General features: G+C 41.9%; 1 long non-coding RNA gene across 3 annotated transcripts; it reads left to right on the top strand.

Moving 5' to 3' along the window:
• Nucleotides 1-8,044: 8,044 nt before the first annotated feature.
• LOC127918288 (uncharacterized) lies at nt 8,045-10,051 on the top strand. Of its 3 annotated transcripts, none has more exons than XR_008099677.1 (3): nt 8,045-8,094; nt 8,470-8,613; nt 9,345-10,051. It is a non-coding gene; the product is annotated as an uncharacterized LOC127918288 (long non-coding RNA). The 3 variants fall into 3 exon arrangements; XR_008099675.1 differs by lacking the exon at nt 8,045-8,094 and adding an exon at nt 8,168-8,196; XR_008099674.1 differs by lacking the exon at nt 8,045-8,094 and adding an exon at nt 8,397-8,425.
• The last annotated feature ends 2,449 nt before the right edge of the window (nt 10,052-12,500 follow it).

The following is a 12,500-nucleotide window of genomic DNA, read 5'->3' as shown; positions in this document are numbered from 1 at the left end:
ATTAACTACTGACGATTAACTACTGACTGACTACTGACTACTGACTACTGACGATTAACTACTGACGACTAACTACTGACTGACTACTGACTACTGATGATTAACTACTGACGATTAACTACTGACGATTAACTACTGACTGACTACTGACTACTGACTACTGACGATTAACTACTGACGACTAACTACTGACTGACTACTGACTACTGACTACTGACTACTGATGATTAACTACTGACGATTAACTACTGACGATTAACTACTGACTGACTACTGACTACTGACTACTGACTACTGACTACTGACGATTAACTACTGACGATTAACTACTGACTACTGACTACTGACGATTAACTACTGACGACTAACTACTGATGATTAACTACTGATGATTAACTACTGACGACTGACGATTAACTACTGACGATTAACTACTGGTGATTAACTACTGACGACTAACTACTGATGATTAACTACTGACTACTGACGACTGACGATTAACTACTGACGATTAACTACTGACGACTAACTACTGACTACTGACGATTAACTACTGACTACTGACTACTGACTACTGACTACTGACGATTAACTACTGACGATTAACTACTGACTACTGACTACTGACTACTGACGATTAACTACTGACGATTAACTACTGACTACTGACTACTGACTACTGACTACTGACGATTAACTACTGACTACTGACTACTGACGATTAACTACTGACTACTGACTACTGACTACTGACGATTAACTACTGACGATTAACTACTGACGATTAACTACTGACGACTGACTACTTATGATTAACTACTGACTGACTACTGACTACTGACAACTGACTACTGATGACTGACTACTGATGATTGACTACTGACTACTGACGACTGACGATTAACTACTGACGATTAACTACTGATGATTAACTACTGATGATTAACTACTGACTGACTACTGACTACTGACAACTGACTACTGATGACTGACTACTGATGATTGACTACTGACTACTGACTACTGATGACTGACTACTGATGACTGACTACTGATGATTGACTACTGACTACTGACTACTGACTACTGATGACTGACTACTGATGATTGACTACTGACGACTGATGATTAACTACTGACTACTGACTACTGATGATTAACTACTGACTACTGACTACTGATGATTAACTACTGACTACTGACGACTGATGATTAACTACTGACTACTGACTACTGATGATTAACTACTGACTACTGACGACTGATGATTAACTACTGACTACTGACTACTGATGATTAACTACTGATGATTAACTACTGACGATTGACTACTGACGATTGACTACTTATGATTAACTACTGACTGACTACTGACTACTGACAACTGACTACTGATGACTGACTACTGACGACTGATGATTAACTACTGACGATTAACTACTGACGATTGACTACTTATGATTAACTACTGACTGACTACTGACTACTGACAACTGACTACTGATGACTGACTACTGACGACTGATGATTAACTACTGACTACTGACTACTGATGATTAACTACTGACTACTGACTACTTATGATTAACTACTGACTGACTACTGACTACTGACTACTGATGATTGACTACTGACTACTGATGATTAACTACTGACTACTGACGACTGATGATTAACTACTGACTACTGACTACTGACGATTAACTACTGACGATTGACTACTTATGATTAACTACTGACTGACTACTGACTACTGACAACTGACTACTGATGATTGACTACTGACGACTGATGATTAACTACTGACTACTGATGATTAACTACTGACTACTGACAACTGACGATTAACTACTGACTACTGACAACTGACTACTGATGATTAACTACTGACTACTGACTACTGATGATTAACTACTGACAACTGATGACTGATGATTAACTACTGACTACTGACTACTGATGATTAACTACTGACAACTGACTACTGATGATTAACTACTGACAACTGACTACTAATGATTAACTACTGACAACTGATGACTGATGATTAACTACTGACTACTGACTACTGATGATTAACTACTGACAACTGACTACTGATGATTAACTACTGACAACTGACTACTAATGATTAACTACTGACAACTGATGACTGATGATTAACTACTGACTACTGACAACTGACTACTGATGACTGACTACTGATGACTGACTACTGATGATTGACTACTGACTACTGACTACTGACTACTGATGACTGACTACTGATGATTGACTACTGACGACTGATGATTAACTACTGACTACTGACTACTGATGATTAACTACTGACTACTGACTACTGATGATTAACTACTGACTACTGACGACTGATGATTAACTACTGACTACTGACTACTGATGATTAACTACTGACTACTGACGACTGATGATTAACTACTGACTACTGACTACTGATGATTAACTACTGATGATTAACTACTGACGATTGACTACTGACGATTGATGATTAACTACTGACTACTGACTACTGATGATTAACTACTGATGATTAACTACTGACGATTGACTACTGACGATTGACTACTTATGATTAACTACTGACTGACTACTGACTACTGACAACTGACTACTGATGACTGACTACTGACGACTGATGATTAACTACTGACGATTAACTACTGACGATTGACTACTTATGATTAACTACTGACTGACTACTGACTACTGACTACTGATGACTGACTACTGACGACTGATGATTAACTACTGACTACTGACTACTGATGATTAACTACTGACTACTGACTACTTATGATTAACTACTGACTGACTACTGACTACTGACTACTGACTACTGATGATTGACTACTGACTACTGATGATTAACTACTGACTACTGACGACTGATGATTAACTACTGACTACTGACTACTGACGCACGGACGATTAACTACTGACGCATTGACTACTTATGATTAACTACTGACTGACTACTGACTACTGACAACTGACTACTGATGATTGACTACTGACTACTGATGATTAACTACTGACTACTGACGACTGATGATTAACTACTGACTACTGACTACTGACGACTGACGATTAACTACTGACGATTGACTACTTATGATTAACTACTGACTGACTACTGACTACTGACAACTGACTACTGATGATTGACTACTGACGACTGATGATTAACTACTGACTACTGACTACTGATGATTAACTACTGACTACTGACTACTGATGATTAACTACTGACTACTGACAACTGACGACAACTACTGACCACTGACAACTGACTACTGATGATTAACCACGACTACTGACTACTGATGATTAACTACTGACAACTGATGACTGATGATTAACTACTGACTACTGACTACTGATGATTAACTACTGACAACTGACTACTGATGATTAACTACTGACAACTGACTACTAATGATTAACTACTGACAACTGATGACTGATGATTAACCATTGACTACTGACTACACGATGACACCATTGACAACTGACTACTGATGATTAACCATTGACAACTGACGGTTAATGATTAACTACTGACAACTGATGACTGATGATTAACTACTGACTACTGACAACTGACTACTGATGATTAACTACTGACTACTGACTACTGATGACTGATGATTAACTACTGGGACAACTGACGATTAACTACTGACGACTGACTACCGACGACTGACGATGATTCATTTGTCAGAGTATATTGAGTGCCACGGCAGAAACTACAACATGTAGCTAATTTTGAACAGAAGTGTTGATAGGGCAGGACTGTTAAAAGGCAGGTCGCATTGAACAAGGCAGTTAACCCCACTATTCTCAACCCGTCATTGTAACAAGAATACATTCTAAAACGGGATCAGCCTAGTTAAATAAAGGTTAAATAAATTGAAAACATTAAAATGCAATGTAGCGAGTTCAGAACTTAATTTATTGAGCCAAGTGACTTCCGAACTGCCTGGAATTTCCTGAAATACCCCGCTGTGTTGCGTCTCGGGGGCATTTAGTCTCAATCCAGCGGTCTGTCTGTCTGCTGAAAAACGTGAGCCACGTCACAAAGGGTCTACCGGGATATTTAAGCTAAATGCAGTTTTTACGCTACTGTCTGGCTGCACAACAAACATGCATTTAATAAATAACATGCAATTATGTCGGCTGCATTTCAGTGCTATAGAGGCGTCACTAAAAACACCCTGGTTCGAATCCAGGCTGTATCACAACCGGCCGTGATTGAGAGTCCCATAGGGCGTCGCACAATTGGCTAAGCATCGTCGGCCGTCATTTGTAAATAAGAATTTGTTCTTATCTAACTTGCCGAGTAGGCCCAAGACAGACACACAGAACGATAAGGAGGAGAACGTCTGTCTGTAATTGTATTGTGATAATGAAGAGGGTAACTTAATTGTAACTCTTGTACAATAGACCATCTCTTTTCTAACTAGCTCACTTACTAACAGCAACCGTTATAGTCACATAACCTAATCTTCCGCGAGGTAACTATGTAACACAGTGTAATAGGATAGCCCGTGTCCAATGATGTCCATATAAAAACGCACTGGGTGTGAGAAATGCGCTTTACAGATGAAGTGTATGATTGGGAATAATAATAGTAGGCTACACAACTAGTCAACAACAGAAATAACCTTGTAGCCTACTTCCGTATTGAGCAATATGAGCGTATCTAAACCAAGACAAATGCAGGCGAGAACACAGGCATAGTTTAAGATACATCATCATCATCATAAATAATAAAATAATAATGTCCTTCTGTAGCTCAGTTGGTAGAGCATGGCGCTTGTAACGCCAGGGTAGTGGGTTCGATTCCCGGGACCACCCATACGTAGAATGTATGCACACACTGTAAGTCGCTTTGGATAAAAGCGTCTGCTAAATGGCATATTATTATTTATATCATCATCATCATCACCCATGTCCTCTTTCTCACCTCGTCGTCGGCGTTATTCCCAGATCCGTCCCCGACCTGGGCCATGGTTCGCTGGGTAGAAGGCTAGCAAGCAAAGCCAGTAAAGGACCGGGACTGGTAACAAACTTAGGGCTTCAGCAGGAGAAAAGGCTATTTTCATTAGGTTCGAAAATTATTTCGTTTTGGTCCAGCTCTCATTCTCTCTCTCTCGGCGGTGAGTGTCTCAGTCTGAAGACTGTTTTTGCCTGGGCGGTTCGTGGTTTAGCCAGCTGCTGCTTTCTCTCTGCGGAGCCTCTCCTTCCACCTTCCTTTCGCGGGATACACACTCCCAGGAACGCTCAACACCGGTCCGCCTTGTGACCTCACAACAGGAAAGCCGTTTCCACCCGGGCAGCCCAGTCCGTTCTGACGACACAGCCCTCGAGCCTTTCTCCGGTCAATCACGGAAAGAACGAGAGAGCCAGGTGTCACGTCAGCAGTCAAGAAACTGAAACAGGATATAAGGCAACGCGCAACCGGCCGTTGAGATATCAACAACCCCGGTAAAAGCCGGCATTTAGCCTATTTCTATCAACCCGCGCCGTACTCACTCTCTTCTGCATATAGCCTAGTCTAGTAGAGAAGTCATGTATATATGTGAATCGGTCCTTCTCATTTGAACGTTTATTCAGCCTAGACAAATAGGCCCAGAGAGGACAGTCGCCTATAGACTATACTAACCGGTTACGGTGTTCTCGTATCGGCTCAACGGTAGACTCTGGACGCGATCATTTTTTAATAAATGTGCCTCGAGTCCAAAAGCGACGCACCACGATACGCATGTGACTCTGCGTGCCTTTATTTATTTATTTATTTATTTATTATACGCAGAGGGGGGTTGGCCTGGGAATCAATTCAGATGAATAGTCACGCACAAAATCATATTTTCTAAATGCCAGTTAATTATGATCCATAATAAAAAAAAAATGCAGGTTCCTAGGATAAGAAGTGGATACCGTTCTTATTCCCTCGGTGTCTGAACGATAGCCTATGGTTGTTGTACCCTAATAAGTTTTGAAAAAAAATGTACCGTATTAATATAGGTCTTTTTACAGTGTGCGCATTGCGCGGAAAATTGTTCTGGCGATGTGGCAAATACAAATCGCTCCTCCCCTCCCACGAGTCAGTGGTCCTCTTCACATGCACCACCCAAAGACAGCCACTAGAGGGAGGCAAAGGCGCTCTCACGACTTCTAAGCATCTGGAGAGAGACAGAGAGAGGGAGAACTATCTCTCATCCTGGAATATACAAGGTCTGAGGTCTACCTCAGATCTGCCTTTGGTAGGATTCTGCACTACTTTCTACTGAAGTGCAGGAACCCAGACTTAAATCAAAGAAATGGGAAAATACAGACATTGTCATCCTACAAGAAACATGTTATAGAGGAGACAGACCCACTGGTTGCCCTCTAGGTTACAGAGAGCTGGGAGTCCCATCCACCAAACTACCAGGTGGGTGGTATAGAGGAGACAGACCCACTGGTTGCCCTCTAGGTTACAGAGAGCTGGGAGTCCCATCCACCAAACTACCAGGTGGGTGGTATAGAGGAGATGGACCCACTGGTTGCCCTCTAGGTTACAGAGAGCTGGTAGTCCCATCCACCACACTATTATATTATATATATTATTATATTATTATTATATATTACCACACTACCAGGTGGTAAATAGGGAAGGGACTCAGGGGGCATGCTAATTTGGTAGAGAGCAGACCTAACTCACTATTAAATTAGTAAAAACTGGAACATTTACATCTGGCTAGAAATTAATAAGGAAATTATCTCAACATGTACTAACTAGTCTGTGGTGACCTAAATGTCAGAACTGGACAAGAACCTGACACTCTAAGCACACAGGGGGGCCTGGAGGTGACAGTATTCCCTCCCCAATATGCCCCCCTAGGTACAACTATGACCAACAAAAACGGTCACAACTCCTGCAGCTCTGTCGGAGTGCTAGCTGTGCCACTAGAGATCCTGGTTTGAGTCCAGGCTCTGTTGCAACCGGCTGCGACCGGGAGACCCATGGGGTGGCGCACAATTGGCCCAGCGTTGGCCGGCAGGGATGTTCATCGCGCTCTAACGACTCCTTGTGGCGGGCCGGGTGCAATGCACGCTGACACAGAGTTTCCTCCGACATGTCTGTAAGTTGCGTCTGGCTTCCGGGTTGGATGTGCATTGTGTAAAGAAGCAGTGCGCCTTGGTAGGGTCGTGTTTCGTGGCTCTCAACCTTCGTCTCTCCCCAGTCCGTATGCGAGTTACGGCGATGGGATGACAACCAATTGGATACAATGAAATTGGGTTAAAAAAATGTTTTAAAAGGAACATAACATTTGACATACCAATTAGGATCTGGCTAAAAATACTGTAATCAGTCATAGAGCCCATTGCCCTTTATGGTTGTGAGGTCTGGGGTCCGTCCACTAACCAACGATCTTTACAAAATGGGACAAACACCAAATTGAGACTCTGCACGCAGAATTCTGCAAAAACATCTTCTTGGTAAAATACCAAATAATGCAGCCTATAATTAGGACGATTCCCGCTTAATGATTCAAATCCAGAAAATATTTATAATAATATATATTATAATATACAATATAAATTTAATTCTACAACCTGCTGTAACTGATTCGGCCAAAGCCTTCACCTACGAACCTGGAGAAGAGTCCTCAGAGCCCTAGGACAGCAAACACACCAGACACAAACTCAAATCATGAGAAAACAAAAGATAATTACTTGATAATTACTTTGGTTACTGTCATTCATATTCACCCAGTTCAATGTAACAGTGACAGGTTTAGGTTACTGTCATTCATATTCACCCAGTTCAATGTAACAGTGACAGGTTAAGGTTACTGTCATTCATATTCACCCAGTTCAATGTAACAGTGATGGGTTTAGGTTACTGTCATTCATATTCACCCAGTTCAATGTAACAGTGACAGGTTAAGGTTACTGTCATTCATATTCACCCAGTTCAATGTAACAGTGATGTAACTGTCATTCATATTCACCCAGGTCAATGTAACAGGTTTAGGTTACTGTCATTCATATTCACCCAGTTCAATGTAACAGTGACAGGTTTAGGTTACTGTCATTCATATTCACCCAGTTCAATGTAACAGTGACAGGTTTTAGGTTACTGTCATTCATATTCACTCCAGTTCAATGTAACAGTGACAGGTTTAGGTTACTGTCATTCATATTCACCTGGTCAATGTAACAGTGACAGGTTTAGGTTACTGTCATTATTTCACCCAGTTCAATGTAACAGTGACAGGTTTAGGTTACTATTCACCAGTCAATGTAATATGACAGGTTTAGGTTACTGTCATTCACCCAGTTCAATGTAACAGTGACAGGTTTAGGTTACTGTCATTAATATTCACCCAGTTCAATGTAACAGTGACAGGTTTAGGTTACTGTCATTCACCCAGTTCAATGTAACAGTGATAGGTTTAGGTTACTGTCATTAATATTCACCCAGTTCAATGTAACAGTGACAGGTTTAGGTTACTGTCATTCACCCAGTTCAATGTAACAGTGACAGGTTTAGGTTACTGTCATTAATATTCACCCAGTTCAATGTAACAGTGACAGGTTTAGGTTACTGTCATTCACCCAGTTCAATGTAACAGTGATAGGTTTAGGTTACTGTCATTCATATTCACCCAGTTCAATGTAACAGTGACAGGTTTAGGTTACTGTCAGTCATATTCACCCAGTTCAATGTAACAGTGACAGGTTTAGGTTACTGTCATTCATCCAGTTCAATGTAACAGTGACAGGTTTAGGTTACTGTCATTCACCCAGTTCAATGTAACAGTGATAGGTTTAGGTTACTGTCATTCATATTCATCCAGTTCAATGTAACAGTGACAGGTTTAGGTTACTGTCATTCATATTCACCCAGTTCAATGTAACAGTGACAGGTTTAGGTTACTGTCATTCATATTCACCCAGTTCAATGTAACAGTGACAGGTTTAGGTTACTGTCATTCATATTCACCCAGTTCAATGTAACAGTGACAGGTTTAGGTTACTGTCATTCATATTCACCCAGTTCAATGTAACAGTGACAGGTTTAGGTTACTGTCATTCATATTCACCCAGTTCAATGTAACAGTGACAGGTTTAGGTTACTGTCATTCATATTCACCCAGGTCAATGTAACAGTGACAGGTTTAGGTTACTGTCATTCATATTCACCCAGTTCAATGTAACAGTGACAGGTTTAGGTTACTGTCATTCATATTCACCCAGTTCAATGTAACAGTGACAGGTTTAGGTTACTGTCATTCATATCACCCAGTTCAATGTAACAGTGACAGGTTTAGGTTACTGTCATTCACCCAGTTCAATGTAACAGTGACAGGTTTAGGTTACTGTCATTAATATTCACCCAGTTCAATGTAACAGTGACAGGTTTAGGTTACTGTCATTCACCCAGTTCAATGTAACAGTGATAGGTTTAGGTTACTGTCATTCATATTCACCCAGTTCAATGTAATAGTGACAGGTTTAGGTTACTGTCATTCATATTCACCCAGTTCAATGTAATAGTGACAGGTTTAGGTTACTGTCATTCATATTCACCCAGTTCAATGTAACAGTGACAGGTTTAGGTTACTGTCATTCATATTCACCCAGTTCAATGTAACAGTAATGGGTTTAGGTTACTGTCATTCATATTCACCCAGTTCAATGTAACAGTGACAGGTTTAGGTTACTGTCATTCACCCAGTTCAATGTAACAGTGATGGGTTTAGGTTACTACATGATACTAGAATGTTCTCTGAACCCATCATGAGGTTTCTACAACCTAGCCTATGAATGAAAGATCACAACGTAGGTGCACACAGGTCGAGAGATACATTTGAGAAGACAGAGAGTGACACATGGACAGCCCGTGACATTCAATACCGCCTTTGCACACGCTTGCCTGCACCTACCTAATATAGAGAGTGTAATCACTTAGAAACGTTTTAACCGAATCTACGGAATGAATACACTACCTGATCACACGGAAAGATAACTAACAGTGCTCGGAGTGCGCTCCGTAGGCGTTCGTAAACGTTCAGAGCGCACCGTGGTCGCTCTGGCCCAGGAGGTTGATCCTCACAACGGATGTCAAAAGCACCCAAGCTAACTGGCCAACATTGACTCTCTACATCCAGACATATAATGAGAGAACACCTCACTCGGGACCATTTGACTCGCCCTGGCAGATCCGGTTAGGCTGTTTTCGTGTTATTCCGAGCGTTGGTGACACCGGACATATTCAACCGGTGTCGAGTGTTTTTAATTCATCACTTATTCCGCGCTCTGGTACAACTCAGACGAGAGTAGACCACTAGAGGGACTTTTACGCGATATATACGCTATATAAACCATTTTGTTTGTTGTGTTTATAATTCATTCTCGCATCTATGCTCTCTCTTAACCTTTTTCCCTTCGCTTGTGGACTTGTGTTCATCCCTTCGCTTGTAGACTTCTGTTCAAAATACAACAACTGCCTGGGACCAGCTGTGTGGTTGGCTTTGTGGGTTTTGACACTTATGTAGGTGTCATAACCAGCCATAAAATATTGTAATGTGTCACAACAGGTCTAATGACAGTGTTATGGCAATATAACAGATTATGCCCGTGTCATAACGCACTATGACGCTGGTGTTACCCACTCTTGTTAATGGTCTATTTCAGTTGTTTTGGCAAAGTTAACATATGTTTCCTACGCTACTAAAGCCCTTTTGAATTTAGCGTGAACAAGAGTAGCCATTCCGACTCACGCCAGTGAGACAAGCTGGCTGCTGCCAAAGGTTACCCAGCATCCCATCTGGTTGTGTCTTGACTGCATCAAATGTAGTGTAACGGACCAAAGGGGTTTATAAACGCGGAAATCGACTTTGCCGTTTGAGCATGCTTTTGCTGCACAGTCGATAGCGGGCCGGACCTCGGGCATCAAGGTCGAGGGTTCGAGACCTGCTCCCTGGCCTGTTTCATTACCGTATGTTAAGATGCTACCGACCTACTTTTATTTTTTTTTATTTCACCTTTATTTAACCAGGTAGGCTAGTTGAGAACAAGTTCTCATTTGCAACTGCGACCTGGCCAAGATAAAGCATAGCAGTGTGAACAGACAACACAGAGTTAGCACATGGAGTAAACAATTAGCAAGTCAATAACACAGTAGAAAAAAATGGGCAGTCTATATACAATGTGTGCAAAAGGCATGAGGAGGTAGGCGAATAATACAATTTTTGCAGATTAACACTGGAGTGATAAATGATCAGATGGGCATGTACAGGTAGAGATATTGGTGTGCAAAAGAGCAGAAAAGTAAATAAATAAAAACAGTATAAAAACAGTATGGGAATGAGGTAGGTGAAAAAGGGTGAGCTATTTACCTATAGACTATGTACAGCTGCAGCGATCGGTTAGCTGCTCGGATAGCTGATGTTTGAAGTTGGTGAGGGAGATAAAAGTCTCCAACTTCAGCGATTTTGCAATTCGCTCCAGTCACAGGCAGCAGAGTACTGGAACGAAAGGCGGCCAAATGAGGTGTTGGCTTTAGGGATGATCAGTGAGATACACCTGCTGGAGCGCGTGCTACGGATGGGTGTTGCCATCGTGACCAGTGAACTGAGATAAGGCGGAGCTTTACCTAGCATGGACTTGTAAATGACCTGGAGCCAGTGGGTCTGGCGACGAATATGTAGTGAGGGCCAGCCGACTAGAGCATACAAGTCGCAGTGGTGGGTGGTATAAGGTGCTTTAGTGACAAAACGGATGGCACTGTGATAGACTGCATCCAGTTTGCTGAGTAGAGTGTTGGAAGCCATTTTGTAGATGACATCGCCGAAGTCGAGGATCGGTAGGATAGCCAGTTTTACTAGGGTAAGCTTGGCAGCGTGAGTGAAGGAGGCTTTGTTGCGGAATAGAAAGCCGACTCTGGATTTGATTTTTGATTGGAGATGTTTGATGTGGAGTCTGGAAGGAGAGTTTGCAGTCTAGCCAGACACCTAGGTACTTATAGATGTCCACATATTCAAGGTTGGAACCATCCAGGGTGGTGATGCTAGTCGGGCATGCGGGTGCAGGCAGCGATCGGTTGAAAAGCATGCATTTGGTTTTACTCGCGTTTAAGAGCAGTTGGAGGCCACGGAAGGAGTGCTGTATGGCATTGAAGCTCGTTTGGAGGTTTGATAGCACAGTGTCCAATGACGGGCCGAAAGTATATAGAATGGTGTCGTCTGCGTAGAGGTGGATCAGGGAATCAGCCCGCAGCAAGAGCAACAATCATTAATATATACAGAGAAAAGAGTCGGCCCGAGAATTGAACCCCTGTGGCACCCCCATAGAGACTGCCAGAGGACCGGACAGCATGCCCTCTGATTTGACACACTGAACTCTGTCTGCAAAGTAATTGGGTGAACCAGGCAAGGCAGTCATCTGAAAAACCGAGGCTATTGAGTCTGCCGATAAGAATATGG

Source organism: Oncorhynchus keta, unplaced genomic scaffold (assembly GCF_023373465.1).
Source record: "Oncorhynchus keta strain PuntledgeMale-10-30-2019 unplaced genomic scaffold, Oket_V2 Un_contig_13919_pilon_pilon, whole genome shotgun sequence".
Taxonomy (NCBI): Eukaryota; Metazoa; Chordata; class Actinopteri; order Salmoniformes; family Salmonidae; genus Oncorhynchus; species Oncorhynchus keta.
The sequence above is the reverse complement of the archived record's forward strand: the minus strand, read 5'-3'. Positions and strand labels throughout refer to the sequence as shown.